The sequence below is a fragment of the Neoarius graeffei genome, chromosome 3, assembly GCF_027579695.1.
Source record: "Neoarius graeffei isolate fNeoGra1 chromosome 3, fNeoGra1.pri, whole genome shotgun sequence".
Taxonomy (NCBI): domain Eukaryota; kingdom Metazoa; phylum Chordata; class Actinopteri; order Siluriformes; family Ariidae; genus Neoarius; species Neoarius graeffei.
The window spans coordinates 92,862,686-92,881,931 of NC_083571.1; the positions used below are offsets into that span (position 1 = coordinate 92,862,686).

Here is a 19,246-nt window from a genome sequence, read left to right on the forward strand (position 1 = left end):
ATTATGTTTTCACCCCATTCCCTTAAAACGTTCAGTCATTCTTTCTCTAATTCAGTTAAATTAGTGAGAACTACCTACAAATCACTAAAATACGCATGCATTTGGAGTCCTGCTTTGTTTCTGTTATACAAGAATTGTGTGTGTGTGTGTGGGGGGGGGTCTTTTTTTCCCGGCGTGATTGTTAAGACTTGTTTAAAAGTGTAAAACTAAAGAAAAAAATCAAAATATCTTCTTCTTTGTGATAGCATAAACACCGAGCGGAGGAGGGAGGAGGCGAAATGAGAGAGAATAAGATGGAGAGGATGTGAATGCACAGAAAAAGAGGAAGAACTTACAAGCGGGTGCTTGTAAGTAGCCTGAAAAGTACCAGGAGCTTATCATCATATGGGAGTCTCTCTCTCTCTCTCTCTCTCTCTCTCTCTCTCTCTCACACACGCACACACACACACACACACACACACACACACACACACACACACACACACACATGTACACACGCACGCATGCACACACACACACACACACACACACACACACACACACACACGTATAGTAGAGTGGGGGAAAAAGCCCCCCTTAAGGAAAATTCAGTTTTTCTCCAAGTTGAAATGAACCATGTGTTTATTTTAATCATAGTTTTTGACAACAGTGACATGAACAATAATGCCACCTAAAGTTTGCCTAAAGTTAATACTTAATTTTTTTTTTTTTAACAAAAACAAACATTGTGCCAAGGGGGCCTTTTACCCCCCCAGTGGGGTAAAAGGCCCCCTGAGGTGGGGCAATAGGCCCCCTCACTCAAAAAAAGCTGTTTGGATAGCAAAAGTGTTTACTTAAGCCTATAATGTGAAAGAAACAAGAAAATATCCCTGAATTAATGAATAGATGCTTTATTTTATTATATTTCGCATTTTAATTTCAATTTTTTTTTAAATTTCAATTATTTTTAATATTAAGTTCAAATTACTTGCTTTACTCAACCAGGTAAGCGAGATGTTATTAAAAACTATGTATCTGCTATTCAGAAATGTATGAAATACAGTAATTATGATAAAAGGAAACGATGCCCCCTGGGGGCCATTTACCCCACCATTAAGGGGGCGTTTTACCCCACAGACTACACTTTTACAAAAAAGGGTCTTACTTTCAAAATGTGATTCAACTTTTTATACCTAATGTATTTTTTTAACGTACTGACTTCTCTACTCATACCACATACACAGCTGTGATATCTGACGAAATAGCAGCTATCTAAATACAGTTTTACTGATATCTGAAAATTATATCACTGACCATGAAATTTGATTTCTCTCCGCTGTGTTGCTGATATGCAATCCACAGTGGATATTTGTATATCCCCGTTGTCAAGCCAGTCCATAGCAACAATAGAAATGTAACTTTGCGCCATCTGGTGGTTATTTTGGGTAAAACAGGCCGGGGGCGTATTACCCAACGGGGGCTTTTTCCCCCACTCTACTCTACCCACACATGCATGCACGCACGCATACACACACACATGCATGCACACATGCACGCACACACATGTACACATGCATGCACACGCACACATATGCGCACGCACGCGCACATATGCACACACGCATACACACACATGCACACACACAAGAAAGAAAGACGTTTTAAAGAATAATCTGAATGAATGTGAGGGTTTCAGAAATGTGCCATGGTCATCCATTCATCTTCAGTAACAACTTTATCTGAGAGCACTGTGTGTGTGTGTGTGTGTGTGTGTGTATGTGTGTGTGTGTGGGGGGGGGGGGGAGGGTCAGTCCTGGATGGGATGCAAGTCCCTTGCAGTGCACCATGCACACACACACACACACACACACACACACACACACACACACACACACACACACACACACACTCATTCAAACCTAGAGGCAATTTAGAGATGCCAGACCTCCTACTGGCACATTTTTCGGAGGCAGAAGAACAGCAGAGATCCCTGAGGAAACTCATGCAGGCTCTTCAAAGGCTAAGTGAGTGGAATTTAAACAGTATGGACTTACATACACACATACACACAGTATGGAAATAAATGCAGATAAAAAAAGAAAGCAGTGATTTCTAAATTTATTTTGACTTGTATTTCATTGCAGACAGTATAACCCCAAGATATTTCATATTTTTTCGAGTCAACTTCATTTCATTTGTTAATATACATCCATTCTGGCATTTCAGGACTGCAACACATTCCCAAAAAAGTTGGTACGGGGCAATTTAGGGCTAATAACAAGGTAAAATAATTAAATAATTTTACGTAAACAGGGCGGCACGGTGGTGCAGTGGTTAGCGCTGTCACCTCACAGCAAGAAGGTCTGGGTTCGAGCCCCTTGGCCGGCGAGGGCCTTTCTGTGCGGAGTTTGCATGTTCTCCGCATGGGTTTCCTCCGGGTGCTCCGGTTTCCCCCACAGTCCAAAGACATGCAGGTTAGGTTAACTGGTGACTCTAAATTGACCGTAGGTGTGAATGTGAGTGTGAATGGTTGTCTGTGTCTATGTGTCAGCCCTGTGATGACCTGGCGACTTGTCCAGGGTGTACCCTGCCTTTCGCCCGTAGTCAGCTGGGATAGGCTCCAGCTTGCCTGCGACCCTGTAGAACAGGATAAAGCGGCTAGAGATAATGAGATGAGATAATTTTAAACAGGTGACGTCAACAGGCAATAGTGATCATGATCTGGTACAAAATCAGTATCCAGGAACAGCCTAGTGTTTGAGGAGCAAAGATGGGCCGAGGATCTCCAGTTTGTTGATGTGTGAGAAAATTATTGAAATGTTCAAAAACAATTTTCCTCAAAGAAAGGTAGGAAGGGATTTGGATATTTCACACTCTACGGTGCATATCGTTATTAAAAGATTCAAGGAATCTGGAGGGATTTCGATGTGTAAAGAGCAAGGGCTCAACTGTGTCCAATAATGCCACTGACTTCTCTGGGCTCAGAGGTATCTGGGATGGACCATCACTCAGTAGAAATGTGTATTGTGGTCAGATGAATCAGTATTCCAGGTTTGGAAACGGATACTGTGTGCTCCAGATAAATGATGAAAAGGACCATCCAGACTGTTACCAGTAACAAGTCCAAAAGCCAGGGTGTGGCATGGTATGGGGTTGTGTCACTGCCCTTGGCAAAGGTAACTTACACTTCTGTGATGGCACATTAATGCAAAAAAGTACATTGAGATTTTGGAGTGACACATGCTGCCTTCAAGATGACATCTTTTCCAGGGAGATTTCAACAAGACAATGCAAAACCACATTCTGCACACATTACAAAGGCAGGGCTGTGGAAGAAGAGGGTGCCTGTCCCCTCGGTCCCCGATAGAGAATGGGTGAGGAATTTTGAAATGAAAAACACGGCAAAAACATTGCATGCCTTAAGACCTGTTTGCAGGAAGAATGGGACAAAATAACACCTGAAACACTTCATCACTTGGTGTCTTCAGTCCCTAAACATCTTTTAAGGCAACATTACAAAGTAGTAAATGCTTTACCGTCTGAACATTTTTGAAATGTGTTGCAAGAATCAAAATTGAAATGTGTTTATTTTGAAAAAGCAATAAAACTCATGAGGTAAAACATCAAATAATGTGCTGTTATATTGTTTCGATTACAATACAGGTCAAAGAATATTTACAAATCATTGTTTTCAGTTTTAATTTCAATTTCAACACACCGTCCCAACTTCTTCTGATTTGGGGTTGGATGTAAAATATATATATATATACAGTGGTGCTTGAAAGTTTGTGAACCCTTTAGAATTTTCTATATTTCTGCACAAATATGACCTAAAACGTCATCAGATTTTCACGCAAGTCCTAAAAGTAGATAAAGAGAACACAGTTAAACAAATGAGACAAAAATATTATACTTGGTCATTTATTTATTGAGGACAATGATCCAATATATATCTGTGAGTGGCAAAAGTATGTGAATCTTTGCTTTCAGTATCTGGTGTGACCCACTTGTGCAGCAATAACTGCAACTAAACGTTTCCGGTAACTGTTGATCAGTCCTGCACACCGGCTTGGAGGAATTTTAGCCCATTCCTCCGTACAGAACAGCTTCAACTCTGGGATGTTGGTGGGTTTCCTCACATGAACTGCTCACTTCAGGTCCTTCCACAACATTTTGATTAGATTAAGGTCAGGACTTTGACTTGGCCATTCCAAAACATTAACTTTATTCTTCTTTAACCATTCTTTGGTAGAATGACTTGTGTGCTTAGGGTTGTTGCCTTGCTGCATGACCCACCTTCTCTTGAGATTCAGTTCATGGACAGATGTCCTGACATTTTCCTTTAAAATTCGCTGGTATAATTCAGAATTCATTGTTCCATCAATGATGGCAAGCCATCCTGACCCAGATGCAGCAAAACAGGCCCAAACCATGATACTACCACCACCATGTTTCACAGATGGGATAAGGTTCTTATGCTGGAATGCAGTGTTTTCCTTTCTCCAAACATAACACTTCTCATTTAAATCAAAAAGTTCTGGTCTCATCCGTCCACAAAACATTTTTCCAATAGCCTTCTGGCTTGTCCACGTGATCTTTAGCAAACTGCAGATGAGCAGCAATGTTCTTTTTGGAGAGCAGTGGCTTTCTCCTTGCAGCCCTGCCATGCACACCATTATTGTTCAGTGTTCTCCTGATGGTGGCCTCATGAACATTAACATTAGCCAATGTGAGAGAGGCCTTCAGTTGCTTAGAAGTTACCCTGGGGTCCTTTGTGACCTGGCCGACTATTACGCGCTTTGCTCTTGGAGTGATCTTTGTTGGTCGACCACTCCTGGGGAGGGTAACAGTGATCTTGAATTTCCTCCATTTGTACACAATCTGTCTGACTGTGGATTGGTGGAGTCCAAACTCTTTAGAGATGGTTTTGTAACCTTTTCCAGCCTGATGAGCATCAACAATGCTTTTTATGAGGTCCTCAGAAATCTCCTTTGTTCGTGCCATGATACACTTCCACAAACATGTGTTGTGAAGATCAGACTTTGATAGATCCCTGTTCTTTAAATAAAACAGGGTGCCCACTTACACCTGATTGTTATCCCATTGATTGAAAACACCTGACTCTAATTTCACCTTCAAATTAACTGCTAATCCTAGAGGTTCACATATTTTTGCCACTCACAGATATGTAATATTGGATCATTTTCCTCAATAAATAAATGACAAAGTATAATATTTTTGTCTCATTTGTTTAACTGGGTTCTTTTTATCTACTTTTAGGACTTGTGTGAAAATCTGATGATGTTTTAGGTCATATTTATGCAGAAATATAGAAAATTCTAAAGGGTTCACAAACATTCAAACACCACCTGTACACAGCTGCCACTGATCACCAACCACCATTATGAAAGTTATCATATCTATTTTTCAGTTTGTAATAGTTATTAGTCTGTTTGACTGGTGAATGGCTTTAATCCAAACCTCAATAACTTGAAAACAAGTCGCCCAATAAATAATATCAACTTGGGCCACTGGTGTTCTGTTGGTAAGTTCAGAAATAGAAAAGCTCCATGGATTTAATGAGGGTGGTGTAGTGGTTAGCACTGTTGCCTCACAGCAAGAATGTTCTGAGTTTGAGCCTGCTGGTTGACCGGGGTCTTTCTGTGTGGAGTTTGCATGTTCTCTCCGTGCCTATGAGGGTTTCCTCCGTTTGTTCCAGTTTCCTCCCACAGTCCAAAGCCATGCAGATTCAGTCAACTAGCTACTCTAAATTGCCCAGAGGTGTAAATGGTTGTTTGCCTCTCTTTGTTTGCCCCATGATGGACTGATGACCTGATCAGGGTGTACCCCAAAAGAATGAATAAAATTTGTATTGAAGGAGTCTGTGTAATTTATTTTATCTTTAAATAGGTTTCTGGCTGCAAAATGTTTGAGAATCCTGGTGTAAAAGCAGGATAGTCCTTGCTGCAGCATGAAAAGGTCCAGAGGGTGGAGCTGGACCCGATCCAACTCTTCCTATAAGCCGAACTCTCACTCCAACTCTAATCCATAGAGCCTTATATTTTGTGGACACGAGTATTTTACTGGGAAATATACCAGTTGTATTTTTCATACGTGCTACATCCGGGACATGGAGAACCAAAACCATGACATAAATCTCTTTATGTCACTTGTGAGGAAATCGATGAATTGCTTTGATAAATTTGGGTACTTTTTGTTTGCGAATGTGTCTATATAATAAAAAGAACATCACATGTTGGCTTGAAGATATGAAGTTTATCTTCTCGTATTGAAAAACTTACATTTTTCATTTTCAAAACACATCGTGGATCTGAGTGACATTTCAATAATATTGGCTGGCACTGAGTGGTATATCAGGTATATTCCATTCAGCTAGTATGATAGTGAACGAGTTGAAGACAAATTCAGTATCATGCTAGCTGAATGGAATATATCTGATAGTCCACGAAAAAAAGCCAGCCAATATAATTATTATTATTATACATACACACTCTTCATATCGGCATTCTTGAAGGCCAACTCGGTGCTGTTAGCTCAGCAGTCTCATTACCTTCCTGCCGGTGTAGCATTAGCATTAGCGAAGGCCAACAGTAGCTTACCTGCGACTCAGTGCTGTTAGTGCGGCAGTCTCGTTACATTCCAGCCGGTGTAGTGTTAGCGAAGGCCAATGCTAGCGCAGTCAAGCCGAATATTATTATTATTTCCCCTGTGTAATTTACTTAGTTACTTTTAAAATCAACATTAACAACTACACACAATGGAGCGACCTGGCAGCCAAAATTCTCTCAAAATCTTGCGCTTTTAACAAAGCAAACCTGGCAACCATGTTTGTTTACAAATTGTCACAGTCACTCGCTAGCGTGGAAGTTTTACATCTCCGACGTCTCTTTTCCAGTTTTTCGATGTCCGTTGGTATGTTTTTCTCTTGTAAATATGCATGAAGGATATATAATGAAGTTTTGGTAGCCTTTCGGGTGTTCAGCGTGTCTTCAGTTTCAGTTTTCAGTTTATTTATTTAGTGCTTAATCCTAGCACTGGATTAACCCATCTTTTCTCTTTCCCGGCTGACAAAGAAATGCTTCTGCGCATACGCAGCAGAAAAGTTTTGTCATTGGATCGTCACATGAGCTCTGACGTAATGTCGTGTTGTCTTGACAACGTGGAATATTATAACAATATTGCATGCTCATTCTCCATTGGGGAGAGCGGGGTAATATATGGAGGATAAGTGATATGATAACAATATTGAAAGCCATCAATAAACCCACTAGAAGGGAATAGAACACATGTTTTTATTCCATGGGAAAAGTGACCTGTATGTATAATAAGTCCCGATATTTCACCCCGATGACGTCACTCCCAGTGTTTTCCTGCTGACTGGATGCATGTTGTCAAAATGGCAAACTGGTTCAAAATTGAAATTCTTTTGATTAACTTGCATATTTTTTGTGCATGTATCCATATAATATAAAGAATATTACATGGTGGTGCAAAGATATGAAGTTTATCTTCTTGTGTTGAAAAATATATCACTCATTTGCTTCAGTCACTCGTGATACACAGTACTGTGCAAAAGTCTTAGGCCTCCGATTTTTTTTCATACAAACTTTGTTATAAATTTCTATTTTATGAATTCTACATTATCGAGTCGGGCGGCACGGTGGTGTAGTGGTTAGCGCTGTCGCTTCACAGCAAGAAGGTCCTGGGTTCGAGCCCCGGGGCCGGCGAGGGCCTTTCTGTGTGGAGTTTGCATGTTCTCCCCGTGTCCGCGTGGGTTTCCTCCGGGTGCTCCGGTTTCCCCCACAGTCCAAAGACATGCAGGTTAGGTTAACTGGTGACTCTAAATTGACCGTAGGTGTGAATGGTTGTCTGTGTCTATGTGTCAGCCCTGTGATGACCTGGCGACTTGTCCAGGGTGTACCCTGCCTTTCGCCCGTAGTCAGCTGGGATAGGCTCCAGCTTGCCTGTGACCCTGTAGAAGGATAAAGCAGCTAGAGATAATGAGATGAGAGATGAGATGAGACATTATCGAATCAGTACAAAAACATTTTAGAGTTCCAAACATTCATTTTCTAGCACAACATTAAATGTTACCAAAAAAAACTTTGTATCTGAGCAGCATATTCCATAAGAGACCAGTTTTCTCATCTCATCTCATTATCTGTAGCCACTTTATCCTGTTCTACAGGGTCACAGGCAAGCTGGAGCCTATCCCAGCTGACTACAGGCAAAAGGCGGGGTACACCCTGGACAAGTCGCCAGGTCATCACAGGGCTGACACATAGACAACCATTCACACCTACGGTCAATTTAGAGTCACCAGTTAACCTAACCTGCATGTCTTTGGACTGTGGGGGAAACTGGAGCAAACCCATGCGGACAACATGCAAACTCCGCACAGAAAGGCCCTCACCGGCTACGGGGCTCGAACCTAGACCTTCTTGCTGTGAGGCGACAGCGCTAACCACTACACCACCGTGCCGCCCACCAGTTTTCAGATTAAAAAAGAAAGCATAATGAAGGCTACTGGGTTTTGGTACAAAATTAAGAAGCAAGTGTGACAGTCAAAGTGTCCAGAAGAACGGTGTGGTTCTGCAAGCCAAGAAGACTTTATTTATCACACATACACTCAAGCACAGACTTAATCACACAATGAAATTTCACCTCTGCATTTAACCAATCTGAAGCAGTGAACACACACACACACACACACACACACACACACACACACACACACACACATGCACACACAAGTGAGCAATGAGCACACACACATACCCAGAGCAGTGGGCAGCTATGCTACAGCGAGGAGCAGTTGGGGGTTAGGTACCTTGCTCAAGGGCACTTCAGCCCAACCATGGCTGCTCCATGTTAACCTAACCGCATGTCTTTGGACTGTGGGGGAAACCGGAGGAAACATGCAAACTCCACACAGAAAGGCCCTCGTTGGCTGCTGGGCTTGAACCCAGAACCCTCTTGCTAACCACGACACCACCGTGCTGCCCAGATGCTCAGTAAAATCTACAGCTCATTTCCTTATAAAACTGCAGTAATTGTACCTGGCACTACTATTTTTTTCAGCAAAGGGTCGTCTCGCACCAAATATTGACTTTGTTTCATTTATTATGGCTTATTGTTGTTTATAGTATTTTTTTCTAATGTTGAAGCATTTCATTTCATTATTTTTTTAAGCCAGTTTTGGTCTACAGTATTTCTTTACATGTGCCAAAGACTTTTGCACAGTACTGTATACATTCAGCACTCAAAAATAAATTTCATATCTTTGTGCAACCGTGTAATACAGGGGTGTGGCAGTGGGGGCGTGGTCAAGTGCCGGTCTGTGACAGGAGGGCGGAGTCAGGGAAGGTAAGAGGCAGAATCACTACACCTGAGAGCAATTAATCTGTTTGTGTGTCTTCCCAGTGACCGCGCCCTATATAAGGAGGGAGAGCAGAGAGCAGGGGAGCTCTCCCGAACCAGACGGCTGTGTGTGCATGTGTGTGAGAGTGTTTGTGACTGAAAAGTGCAAATAAAGCGGATTATCAACCTGAGCTCTGTCCTGCCGTCTTCTGTGCTCCGCCCATACATAAGAACTGCTACAGTGGTGCAGAAACCCGGGACCTGGAGCACAGAATGCCGAACCGCCCCATGGAGTCTTCCCCGTTCGCCGACCTGGTCCACGCCCTCGCCAAGTTTGAGCAAGTCGCAGAGACCTCGGGGTGGCCGATGGATCAGCGCACGGCGCGCCTCCTCCCCCTGCTAACGGGGGAGGCGCAGTTGGCCGCGCTACAGCTCCCCGCCGACCACTGGCTGGCCTACGCGGACCTGTGCCGGGGCATCCCCCAGCACGTGGGGCGCACCCCCGAATAACAGCACCAGCGCTTCTGCGCTTGGAGGATTTCGGCCGCCCATTCGCGTTTGGCCAGCAACTCCGGGACGCCTGCTGGCGGTGGCTGAGGGCCAACAACCGCGACGCCGAGGAGATCGTCGATCAGGTGGTGCTGGAGCAGTTCATCGTGCGCTTGCCCACAGGAACCGCGGAGTGGGTCCAGTGCCACCGCCCGGCGTCACTGGATCAGGCCATCGAGCTGGCGGAGGACCATTTGGCGGCTGTTCCGGCGGCAGGACAGCAGACAGCCTCTTCTCTTCTCTCCTCTTCTCTCTCTCTTTCTCCCCCTTCTTCTGTGTCCCGTCCTCGCCCCATTCCCCTACCGTGGAGGCGGGGGCTGGAACCACCCCAGCCGGCCCGCCGCACCCACGGTGCCCTCCCGTTTCTCCCTTCTGTGTCTGTCTCTCCCCCCCCTCAGGTGAGTGAGCCCCAGAACACCGGTGCAGAGAGGAAGCCCGGGCCGGTGTGCTGGCGCTGCGGGGAACCGGGCCACCTCCAACAGCAGTGCACAGCAATGGAGGTGGGCGCGGTGGTTCGGATCCCTGATGCTCCAGAAGCCGCCCTCGATCGGGCCGGAGCGTATCGCATACCGGTGAGTATCTAAGGGGATACATATCAGGCGTTGGTGGATTCTGGTTGTAATCAGACCTCAATTCACCAAAGCCTGGTTCAAAACAAGGCACTGGGGGGAGCACAGGGGGTGAAGGTGTTGTGTGTGCATGGGGATGTTCACAGCTACCCTTTGGTGTCAGTCCACATTTTTTTCCGAGGGAAAAAATTTATAGTGAAGGCGGCGGTTAATCCTCGCCTTACCCACTCTTTGATTTTGGGGACTGATTGGCCGGGATTTCGGGGTTTGTTGTCGCGCTTAGTAGAGAGTGGGTCCTGCCATTTAGCAGGGGGAGGTCCTGGTGTCGCTTTGGCGGGAGCAGCTGTCACAGAGCCGTCTGCGTCATCTCCGCGTCAGAGTGAGGAGCCCCAGGCTCCTCCCCTCTCTCTCGGGGAATCCCTTGCGGATTTCCCGTTAGAACAGTCGCGAGACGAGACTCTGCGACATGCATTTGACCAAGTGAGAGTAATCGATGGTCAAACGCTCTCGCCAAAGGCCACCCCGTCCTTCCCCTACTTCTCTATTATGAAGGATAGATTATACCGAGTGACGCTGGACACTCAGACGAAAGAGCAAATCACGCAGCTTTTAATTCCAAAGAGCCGCCGGGAATTGGCATTCCCGGCGGCTCACTTTAATCCCATGGCTGGACACCTAGGGCAGGACAAGACACTAGCCCGAATAATGGCCCGATTCTATTGGCCGGGGATTCGCGGCGATGTTCGTAGGTGGTGTACGGCATGCCGCGAATGCCAGTTAGTAAATCCAGCGGCCATTCCAAAAGCGCCTTTCCGCCCTCTTCCATTGATCGAGACCCCGTTTGAGAGAATTGGGATGGATCTCGTCGGGCCATTAGATCGGTCAGCACGAGGGTACCGCTTTATATTAGTTCTGGTGGACTATGCAATGCGATATCGGGAAGCAGTGCCTCTGCGCAATATCTCAGCACGCAGTATTGCAGAGGCACTCTTCCGCGTCATCTCCCGAGTCGGAATCCCGAAAGAGATTCTGACTGATCAAGGCACTACATTTATGTCACGGACACTGCGCGAACTGTATGGGTTATTGGGGATTAAGCCGATCTGCACCAGTGTGTATCACCCACAAACGGACGGTTTAGTGGAACGGTTCAACTGCACCCTCAAAAATATCATTAAAAAATTCGTAAGTGAGGACGCACGTAATTGGGATAAGTGGCTCGAGCCCTTGTTGTTCTCAGTGCGAGAGGTCCCCCAAGCCTCCACGGGGTTCTCCCCGTTCGAATTATTATATGGGCGTAAGCCGCGCGGCATTCTAGACATGCTGTGGGAAAATTGGGAGGAGGGACCTTCACAAAGCAAGAACAAAATTCAATACGTTATGGACCTGCGTGCAAAACTCCACACGCTCACCCACCTAACCCAGGAGAATTTGCGGCAGGCCCAGGAACGGGAAGCCCGCCTGTACAACAAGGGTATGCGCCTTAGGGAGTTCACCCAGGGAGATAAAGTACTCGTACTGTTGTCCACTTTGAGCTCCAAATTGATCACCAAGTGGCAAGGTCCCTTTGAGGTCACACGGCGAGTCGGGGATGTCGACTATGAGGTGAGGCGAACAGACAGGGGTGGGGCGCTACAAATTTACCACCTCAATCTCCTTAAACTCTGGAAGGAGGAGGTCCCCATGGCGTTGGTGTCGGTGGTTCCGGAGAAGGCGGAGCTGGGGCTGGAGGTTCAGAAAGGGGCATTGACATCACATACCCCTCCGGTCCCCTGTGGAGACCACCTCTTCCAGACCCAGCTCACGGAGGTCGCCCAGTTGCAGACCGAGTTTTCGGATGTGTTCTCGCCCCTGCCCGGTCGCACTAACCTCATAGAGCACCACATAGAGACGACCCCGGGGTAGTAGTGCGTAGCCGCCCTTACAGATTACCCGAACACAAAAAAAAGGTGGTTCGGGAAGAACTTGAGACCATGCTCGAAATGGGCATCGTCGAGGAGTCCCACAGTGACTGGAGCAGACCGGTGGTCTTGGTACCCAAGGCCGACGGGTCGGTCTGGTTCTGTGTGGACTACAGAAAAGTCAGCGCGGTGTCTAAATTCGACGCATACCCAATGCCTCGTATTGATGAGCTGCTCGATCGACTCGGCGCTGCTCGCTTTTATTCGACGCTGGATTTGACGAAGGGATATTGGCAGATCCCCTTGACTCCACTATCCTGAGAAAAAACAGCCTTTTCCACACCGTTTGGTTTACACCAATTCGTCACCCTTCCGTTTGGGCTGTTTGGGGCGCACGCGACGTTTCAGCGGCTGATGGACAGAGTCCTCCGCCCTCATGCCACTTATGCGGCCGCTTATCTAGATGACATCATCATCTATAGTAATGACTGGCAGCAGCACCTCGAACATCTGAGGGCCGTCCTTAGGTCGCTGAGGCGAGCGGGGCTCACAGCCAACCCAAAGAAGTGTGCGATTGGGCGGGTGGAAGTATGGTATCTGGGCTTCCACTTGGGCAACAGGCAGGTGCGTTCCCAAATTAATAAGACGGCAGCAATTGCGGCCTGCCCGAGGCCCAAGACCAAAAAGGGGGTGAGACAGTTCCTGGGGCTGGCTGGCTATTACCGTAGGTTTATACCTAATTATTCGGACATCACCAGCCCGCTGACTGATCTCACTAAAAAGGGGGCACCAGATCCAGTCCAGTGGACGGAGCAATGCCAGCGGGCTTTTTCCGAGGTAAAGGCTGCACTGTGTGGGGGGCCACTTTTACACTCCTCTGACTTTTCTCTCCCCTTTATGTTGCAGACCGATGCGTCAGACAGAGGGCTGGGGGCGGTTTTGTCCCAGGAGGTGGAGGGGGAGGACCGCCCCCTCCTGTACATCAGCAGGAAGCTGTCGGTGCGTGAGGGGCGCTACAGCACCATAGAGAAAGAGTGTCTGGCTATCAAGTGGGCGGTCCTCGCCCTCCGGTACTACCTGCTGGGACACCCTTTCACCCTCTGTTCAGGCCACACGCCCCTCCAGTGGCTCCACCGCATGAAGGATGCCAACGCGCGGATCACCCGTTGGTATCTGGCACTCCAACCCTTTAATTTCAAGGTGGTCCACAGGCCAGGGGCGCAGATGGTCGTGGCGGACTTCCTCTCCCGTCAAGGGGGGGGGGAGTCGGCTGCAGGCCGGATGGCCGCCCGGCCTGAGTCGGGCGGTGGGGGTATGTGGCAGTGGGGGCGTGGTCAAGCGCTGGTCTGTGACAGGAGGGCGGAGTCAGGGAAGGTAAGTGGCAGAATCACTACACCTGAGAGCAATTAACCTGTTTGTGTGTCTTCCCAGTGACCGCGCCCTATATAAGGAGGGAGAGCAGAGAGCAGGGGAGCTCTCCCGAACCAGACGGCTGTGTGTGCGCGTGTGTGAGAGTGTTTGCGACTTAAAAGTGCAAATAAAGCGGATTATCAACCTGAGCACTGTCCTGCCGTCTTCTGTGCTCCGCCCATACATAAGAACTGCTACAAGGGGCATAGCTGGGGGGGGTCCTGGGGTGCCCATGAACCCCCCCTTTGTCGGACCATACATTTTTTCAATAGCCGCATAAGAATATTAGAAAAGCCCCCACTGTAATTTTTCTAACATTTTTTTTAACTAGATAGTCACCTCAGCCTCATTAGGGTTTCTATAACCTTGTATGGACTTCCTGTGGGTTGGGCGCGAAAACCCAGTTCTGCGCAAGCGCAACACGACCGCGCTAGAAAGCATGGTCAAGCTGCCAGTGTAGCTGCAGTCTTTTTAGTTGTCAATTACAAGTATTTCCTCTTGTGTTAATAATTCGCCATGTCAAAACAAGCAAAACTTTCCTCCTTCTTTCAACGTGAAGAGACTCTCTTTTTTTTCCATCAAAGTTGCATTGTGTTGCTCCGAAGCTAAGTTTTAGTGCCGTTTCTAGAACACAACATCAAGAAAACATGGAAGAAACAGCAATAATGGAAGAGCCGGTTTCTAAGCCACCGAAAACTCATCTCATTATCTCTAGCCGCTTTATCCTGTTCTACAGGGTCGCAGGCAAGCTGGAGCCTATCCCAGCTGACTACGGGCGAAAGGCGGGGTACACCCTGGACAAGTCACCAGGTCATCAAGTCAAGTCAAGTTTATTTGTATAGCACTTTAAACAATAAACATTGTCGCAAAGCAGCTTTGGAGAATTTGAACGACTTAAAACATGAGCTAATTTTATCCCTAATTTATCCCCAGTGAGCAAGCCTGCGGCAATGTTGGCAAGGAAAAACTCCCTCAGACGACATGAGGAAGAAACCTCGAGGAACCAGACTCAAAAGGGAACCCATCCTCATTTGGGCAAAGACAGACAGCATGACTATAACATTAACAGTTTTAACATGAAGACAGTTTCGTTGATGTTGTAATTCTTCATTGATGGAAACTTGAGTGCAAAACTGTTCATGACAACTGCAGTCCTAAAGTTAGCAAGTCAACTGTAGTCCTCAGCCATAAAAGCATTACTGTAAGAGTCCAGAGCGTCCTCCAGGTGTAACTTTCAACTGTCCTCATGGGGCCATCCTCCACAGGAGCGATGCGATACTGTTGGAGCGAGACTCCAACCAGACACAGGGCACCAGGATGGATCAAGTAGGTCCGAGGGGCAGAAGAGGTCAGCATCTCGATCCCAGGACCAACATGTAACTCAGAGGGACAGATTGGGGGGGGGGGGAGAAAACACAGGTTGTTAGGTATGCCCTAAAAATGACACAAGTATTAAGTCTGTGTGGTAGGCTCACAGAGACGAGAGTCTTGACATCAGGCATAATACACAACAATGGCATGTTAATATGGTTAAAAAATATCATGACCTGCTCTGGCTGGATGCTTGATTGGGTGATGGGAGCACACTCCTCAGTAATGATGGGATGCAGATGGGACCCTTAGGGCTGGCCAAGACAATTCAGTTACATTTTACCGGGTCTGGGACATGCAACAGAATGTCTGACGGCTGATTCCCTGCAGGCTACAATAGCCAGTCGAGGTCTCCACCCTCTCCACCAAAAGATTTCCTGTTGACTCCATGTAACTCAGAGGGACAGATTTGGGGGGCGTAGAGAGGGAAAGAAAACACAGGTTGTTAGGTATGCCCAATGTCACCTGAATAAGTAGGAACAGTATACATATTGCACTGAGTACAAGCAGGGACTCCGGCAACTAACTATGACAGCATAACTAAAAGGGGAGAGCCAGAAGGTAACACAGGCATGAGGGAGCCCCGGGACATAAAGCAGCAGCTACTACACCGTCAACAAACTCAAGTGAGCAAGCGAGTGGGGGACTGACAGCATCCATACATCCCAGTTTACCAAAACACTCTGTCTGAGGATCCTCCAGATCTACACCTTTACCTCATAAACACCATTAACAAAAGGCTTGACTAAACAGATATGTTTTCAGCCTAGACTTAAACGCTGAGAGTGTGTCTGATTCCCGAACATTACTTGGAAGGCTGTTCCATAACTGTGGGGCTTTGTAAGAAAAGGCTCTGTCCCCTGATGTAGCCTTCACTATACGAGGTACCAGCAGATAGCCTGCACCTTTTGATCTAAGTAGGTGTGGCGAGTCCTAGAGGACCAGAAGTTCACTCAGGTACTGTGGTGCAAGACCATTCAGTGCTTTAAAGGTCAATAGTAGTATTTTATAATCAATACAAAATTTGGTTGGGAGCCAACCAAAATTGTGTGGATAAGACAGGCGTGATGTGGTCATATTTTCTAGTTCTAGTAAGGACTCTTGCTGCTGCATTTTGAACTAACTGGAGCTTGTTTATGCACTTATTGGAACATCCAGACAGTAAGGCATTACAATAATCCAACCTGGAGGTAATGAAAGCATGAACTAGTTTTTCTGCGTCATGTAGTGACATTAAATTTCTTATCTTAGCAATATTTCTGAGATGAAAGAAAGCTATCCAGGTAATGTTATCAATGTGAGTTTTGAATGAAAGACTGGGGTCAATAATCACCCCAAGGTCTTTTACTGCTGCACAGGGCTGACACATAGACAACCATTCACACCTACAGTCAATTTAGAGTCACCAGTTAACCTAACCTGCATGTCTTTGGACTGTGAGGGAAACCGGCGCACCTGGAGGAAACCCATGCGGACAACATGCAAACTCCGCACAGAAAGGCCCTCGCCGGCCACAGGGCTCGAACCTGGACCTTCTTGCTGTGAGGCGACAGTGCTAACCATTACACCACCATGCCGCCCCATTAGCGAGATGTCTCATCTCATCTCATTATCTCTAGCTGCTTTTATCCTGTTCTACAGGCTCGCAGGCAAGCTGGAGCCTATCCCAGCTGACTACGGGCGAAAGGCAGGGTACACCCTGGACAAGTCGCCAGGTCATCACAGGGCTGACACAGACAACCATTCACACCTACGGTCAATTTAGAGTCACCAGTTAACCTAACTTGCATGTCTTTGGACTGTGAGGGAAACCGGAGCACCCGGAGGAAACCCATGCGGACAACATGCAAACTCCGCACAGAAAGGCCCTCGCCGGCCACGGGGCTCGAACCTGGACCTTCTTGCTGTGAGGTGACAGTGCTAACCACTACACCCCCGTGCCGCCCCATTAGCGAGATGTCTCATCTCATCTCATTATCTCTAGCCGCTTTATCCTGTTCTACAGGGTCACTGGCAAGCTAGAGCCTATCCCAGCTGACTACGGGCGAAAAGCAGGGTACACCCTGGACAAGTCGCCAGGTCATCACAGGGCTGACACATAGACACACAACCATTCACACTCACATTCACACCTACGGTCAATGTGAACCTGGACCTTCTTGCTGTGAGGCGACAGCGCTAACCACTACACCACCGTGCCACCCCATTAACAAGATGTAACACTTTCAAATCACATTTCCTAGTAAGTGACTATAGAAATGATCCCTGAAAGTATAGTCTACAACAACAAAACACTTATCCAGACTGAAACACACTGAGAAATGTATTTCCACACCCTGGATTTATGGTTCTGCACAGAGAGGGGATTTTGGTCAGTGCCTCTTCACGCCTCTAGGTGGCGATGTAGCACTCAGTCGTTCTGTGATCCACTCCCGAAAAGCAAAACAGGAAAAGGCGTCAGGTGGATGAAGCGTAAGACATTTCATTGTTAATTTTATTTCTCCACTAACATTAATAGACGAGTTATGTTTGTCAGTAATGTATAATGTGCTTTGCTTTAGTAGAAATATACACTCGGGTCTCATGTCGGTTGTTTTTATTTACTCTATTTACCAACCAAATGCTACATTGCTAGCAAGCTAACTAGATGCAGTGATGTAGATAAAAAAAATCTCTGTGAATAATATCTTAAATACTTCTCTGCTTTCTCCCCCTCTCTACTTTTCCATCATAACGCGTGAGTTTTCATTTCCCTCTCTGTTAATTTGTAATTCATAGTTTTAAAAAATATTATCGAGCACTGTGCCAGGAATCTCACAGGCCAGTGGTTTCTGATGGGCATAATGAGGACTTATAGCATTTAAAAAAAAAAACCTAAAGTGGATTAATGCACCCAAACATGACCCCTGATGGCTTTGGGGGACCTGAGTGTGCCTGGGTTTGCTCTTTAGTCAGTGATGACAGAGCTTTTCTGAGGAAAGCAGCTAAAACAAAAGCCAGGAGAAGTATTCGATGACGTTATAAACGAATTTGCATATTCATTTCTTCATCACGATGGTTGGCATCTCAAATCACAGATTAAGGGGCATGATGGAGGAAGATTTCCCCTTAGACTGGAATGAGACAGAATAGAGTTTTCAGAATCGAAATTAAAATATGATCATGCATTTCTTATAGAAAGAAGTCATTTTTGGCCATGCACAGACTAAACATTGATGTGTTCACAAAATGCTAAAGCTTCTATCAAGGATGCAGACAAAAAGAAGCAGTGAGAGTGGATAGGCAGGAAAGAAAGGGTTCAACACTTTTATTGCTGTCTCCAAGACGAGAGTTTAAAAATGAAGCAGTGCAAGTGTGGGACAGACAGTGGTGATCAGTGATTGGTCATTGGGAACAGTGGTGATGAGTGATCACTACTTAAGGAACGGTCGTGATCAGGGATTGGCCCTTGGGGGATGGTCGTGATCGGGGCTCGCCCCTAGGGGGAACGGTCGCGATCGGGGCTCGACCCTAGGGGGAACGGTCGCGATCGGGGCTCGCCCCGAGGGGGAACGGTCGCGATCGGGGCTCGCCCCGAGGGGGAACGGTCGCGATCGGGGCTCGATCCTAGGGGGAACGGTCGCGATCGGGGCTCGCCCCTAGGGGGAACGGTCGTGATCGGGGCTCGCCCCTAGGGGGAACGGTCGTGATCGGGGCTCGCCCCTAGGGGGAACGGTCGTGATCGGGGCTCGCCCCTAGGGGGAACGGTCGTGATCGGGGCTCGCCCCGAGGGGGAACGGTCGTGATCGGGGCTCGCCCCGAGGGGGAACGGTCGTGATCGGGGCTCGCCCCGAGGGGGAACGGTCGTGATCGGGGCTCGCCCCGAGGGGGAACGGTCGTGATCGGGGCTCGCCCCGAGGGGGAACGGTCGTGATCGGGGATTGGTTGCAAGTGCAGCACATTCAGGCATTACAGTCGGGCTCGAGTCACACTGATGGTGAGTCGAGTAAATCTGCTCCCTTAACCCCTTCAGTGCCCTTGGACAAGTCACATACGTCATGAAATCTTTTACCGCTGTGCCTTATGATGTACGCTACTTCTCATAAA

General features: G+C 47.0%; 1 protein-coding gene and 1 pseudogene across 1 annotated transcript in view; one reads left to right on the plus strand and one right to left on the minus strand.

Moving 5' to 3' along the window:
* Positions 1-17,365: 17,365 nt before the first annotated feature.
* Positions 17,366-17,441, minus strand: LOC132883909 (small nucleolar RNA U3; annotated as a pseudogene).
* A 121-nt stretch (positions 17,442-17,562) lies between these two features.
* Positions 17,563-19,246, plus strand: part of mtmr9 (myotubularin related protein 9) — a 70,224-nt gene continuing 68,540 nt past the window's right edge. The window contains exon 1 of the mRNA XM_060917650.1: positions 17,563-17,632. The gene's annotated coding sequence lies outside the window, so the exon portion shown is untranslated. The remainder of the gene's footprint in view (positions 17,633-19,246) is intronic.